Source organism: Panthera pardus, unplaced genomic scaffold (assembly GCF_024362965.1).
Source record: "Panthera pardus isolate Hobbes unplaced genomic scaffold, ASM2436296v1 HiC_scaffold_3, whole genome shotgun sequence".
Lineage (NCBI taxonomy): Eukaryota > Metazoa > Chordata > Mammalia > Carnivora > Felidae > Panthera > Panthera pardus.
Genome location: NW_026526876.1, coordinates 34,561,626 through 34,565,705, shown reverse-complemented (window position 1 = coordinate 34,565,705; position 4,080 = coordinate 34,561,626).

Genomic DNA, 4,080 nt, shown 5'->3' with positions numbered 1-4,080 from the left:
AGTCTCTAAGTGGATGTCCCCAACTAGCCATGTACCTTGAAGAGAGCCTAGCCTGAAAGGGATCAATCCTGAAACAAATGAAGTTTATGAGTAAAAACCATGGATCTCCTTGTTTCTAGGATCCCTTACACATGAAATTCAGTGTTCCCACCTTAAATTCTGTCCCTTTGCAGCAGTTTAAAAATGATCATTAGATATTTTATGTTTTGTAATATTTCCTTGTTTTGGGAAAGAAAGAACCTCTGTGTGTGTGTGTGTGTGTGTGTGTGTGTGAGAGAGAGAGAGAGAGAGAGAGAGAGGTGTTAAAGCAGCTTTTTGAAATTAAAATTTTGATCTTTTTAGTGAGTGATACTTTCTTATTGTGAATTCTGATTCCGCCAGCTTTGCTTTGAGATGCTCACTATGAAACAAGCTTGGTGAAAGTTACAATTAAGCAAAAAATCCCATGAAATCTACCAATCTTCCTATGATTCTTGGACAGTCACACTTTACAAGCATTCAGTCTTTGCCTTAGTAAATTCTTCTTAATGAAATGAATATAATTTACTCTTTGTTCATTTCATGTTGATTGGTGGCATAAAACATTTTAGGTCCATGTTGAAGAAAAGAAGTGTATATCTATTTGTTTCTTTTATTACTTATTTTTATTTTATTTTAATCTTTAAATTTTTATTTATTTTTGAGAGAGAGAGAGAGAACACAAGCAGGAAGGGACAGAGAGAGAGGGAGACACAGAATCTGAAGCAGGCTCCAGGCTCTGAGCTGTCAGCACAGCACATGGGGCTCAAACCCACAAACTGTGAGATCATGATCTGAGCCGAAGTCGGTCACCCAACTGACCAAGCCACCCAGGTGCCCCATATATCTATTAGTTTCTATGTCTTTCCACATGTTTTAAAACATTTTATGTAAAATAACCTTTTGTGGAATAAAGTTCAAGGCATTGAAGTTTTTGAAATCCTTGTCAAATTCCTAAGGTAGTGCGTTGGGTGGGGAAAGCATTGGATTGGCAGTTTGGAGACCTGAGTCCAAGTCCCATACTGTCGCTTAATTGCCGTGAGACCAAGGACAAGACAGGTAACATCTCTGAGTCTGACTCTTGATCTGTAAATGGTCATCACACTTATCTTCTAGGGTTTCGTGAAGATCGATGTTTTGTTATGTATCTGTATATTCAAATTCTAAAGTGATCTATAAACCTGATGTATAATCACCATTCAATTAATTGTGATGTCAGTGTGTGTTTCCTTGAGTTCTTATCTTCAGACTTTAAGAAAAATCGATATTGAAGGTGAGGAAGAAGGGAGGAATGAGTTTTATGTCTGGAAGATGAATTTTTATGTTAGATTTAAGTAAGTACCCAGTCGTATTTTCTCTCTCCTCGGGTTTTCAGGCCTGGAAAGTTAATTGTGGCAATAGGTTAGAAAATACTATTTTCTGATATGTCTGAAACATGTCTGTTTGTACTGATTGAACTTCCCGTTTTTGGTTTAATTGCCTGGAAAATGGTTCCAAGGAATGTAAATTCTTAGTAAGCTTGACTTGATTCAAGTATTCTTCACACGCGTGCGTGCGCGCGCACACACACACACATACACACACACACACACACACACACACACACACACACACACAAACATCTATCTCTCTTATATAGTAAAAGCTTCCAAACACTATTAAATACCTCTGATCCTGAGTGGAGATTTAGGTACATTCAGTGGTAATTGTTTCCATCTTCTATTTTATGTGGGAACTGAGGGGCTTTCTGTGAAACAGTCTCAATTTTCTTTGTGGCTGGGTTTTGAAAATATGCCAGTGCAGATCAGCAGGACCTGGCAGGTGCTAAATAATAAAAGAGGTCTCTAAGATAGAATTCACGTTAAGGAAAGATGGACTCTCCATGAGTTACACTTGATTACAGAGCCTGGATATCCAAGGAGCGTTGAAGTCTTGAGTGTGGACTGTTCATCCATCCTGGCAGTTCAGGGCTGAGTTGTAGGGAATAATTGCTTCGAGCTGGATTCTGTACTGTCGTGAGGCTCTGCCATGAGATCCCACATGCAGTGTAGGGTTAATTCAGCAGGCTTAGGATGCCCAAACCTTGCACATTCCAAAGAGAAGTCTGGCCCTTACCCAGCTCTTGAGAGATTACCTCTAAGCCTTGGAATATCTTGCCTGATTAGAGTGCCTTTGTAGATGCCAGATAGTTTATGTAACAATAGGATTTATGGTGGGGTCCTTGGGCTACCGTATATCAGTGTGGTCTCTGAAGGGGCTGGAGATTGAGTAACTAAGGTGTGTCAGATGGATCCCCCCTGGCAACATGACCGACCCCCAGTAAAAACCCTGGATACCAAGGTTTTGTGAGCTTCTCTTGTTGGACACACTATATATGTGTTGTCACATGTCATTTCTGGGAGAAATAAGTCCCATTTCTATGATTCCACTGTGTCTAGTCTCTTCTATACCTGGCCCTCTGTGCCTTTTGCCTTTGTGATTTAATCTGTATATGTTCACTATAATACACCATAACCATGAATATAACAGCTTTTCTGGGTTCTGTGAGCCCTTCTGGGGGGAATGACTGAACCTGAGGATGGTCTTGGGGCTCCCAACACACCTGCACAGAGCAGAGTTCAGAGAAGAGAGGAAGGGGTGTTTTCTTTCTCATTTTCCAGTACAACTTCCAAGTCCTTGTAGCATCATGAGACTTGAGATTATCAACAGCCTAGTGCAGACTGTTAAATTACAGTGGAAAAGATCTGTATGTAGTTTTATAGTAAACATTAAAGAATTAGGAAAATTAGTGTATAAATGTTAAGAAGACTTCACTGATACCTGTATATTTTTTTGTTTCAAATTTACTAAATCTTCCAGATAATTAAAAAAATTGTAGCTATCTTCTCTCAGTACTTTGTATAAATATACCCCATTTTGTATCAAGCAGGGAGAGGTCCCTAATGAACCAAGGCAGCCGTGTTCTTTTCCCTTTCTGGAAAGCTTTCAGCTGCTTCCTGCCTTAGACACTAGTTCAAGCACGTTACCCACCTAGCTGGGTGGTACCTCCCACCTGAGCAGGAACATCTTGGCCTCAGGGGGCACCTGTGCACAAAGGATAGGGTCGATAGGATTTGGAGCTGTGCTCTGTGTTTTCTTTGTAGACTTGCCATCTTGGCAACACATTCTTTAGAATTAGGTCGTTTTTCTCCTGAATGCTTTGGTTTTACTTGGCTGGTTTATTCAATTCATTGCCTGAGCCTTATGCAAAGTGGGGAGAATTATCATTCACCTTTAAAAGGACTGATAAGGCTATTTCTCATTCTGAGTACCAAGGAGGACTCCAAATCCCCTTGGGGACTCAGTAGCCTTTGGGGAAACTCAGATTTGACTATCCCTACATTTTCCTACCTCTTTCAAGTTCTCTAATATCTTGAACTTAGTTTTTACATTTTTAGTTTTTCATCATACAGGCTACATTTATTGAGGGTTCAAAATGAACCAAACACTTTTCAAACTACATAAATCGAATATTTAATCCCCATAACAACCCTCTGAAAAAAGTATTATCATTATTATCTCCATTTTACAGGCAAGGAAATTGAAGAATAGAGCAGTTAGGTAACTTTGTCAAAAAGCACACAGCACGAAAGAGGTAGAAATTATTTTGAATCGAGGCAGTTCAGGGCCTGACCCTTTAAGCATGCTTTCAGTGCTGCCTTCTCTAATAAGTAAGTTAGAGAATATATTTTTCTTTAGTTTGATATGTTAGTTTGATTCACTAATGGGATGAATTAGAGGAGAAGGTCTAAGCCGTGCTGCCCTGACCTGCCAGCTGGGGCCAGGACCACTTGGATCCAGTCTGCATTGTCACAGAGCTCTTGGTCTGGCCGCTGTTTTGTGCCCTGGAAACTGACCACAACAATTGTGAAATATGACTTTATATCATATACCAGACCATTCCTGAACCCATACAAATGTTTCCTTAAGGCTTTTCGAAGGATGTGAACAAGAAAACAAAGGAAAAGGGATAAAATCCCTTTTAAAATGTTTAGCAATCAAAGTGAAATAAGTCAATCAGAG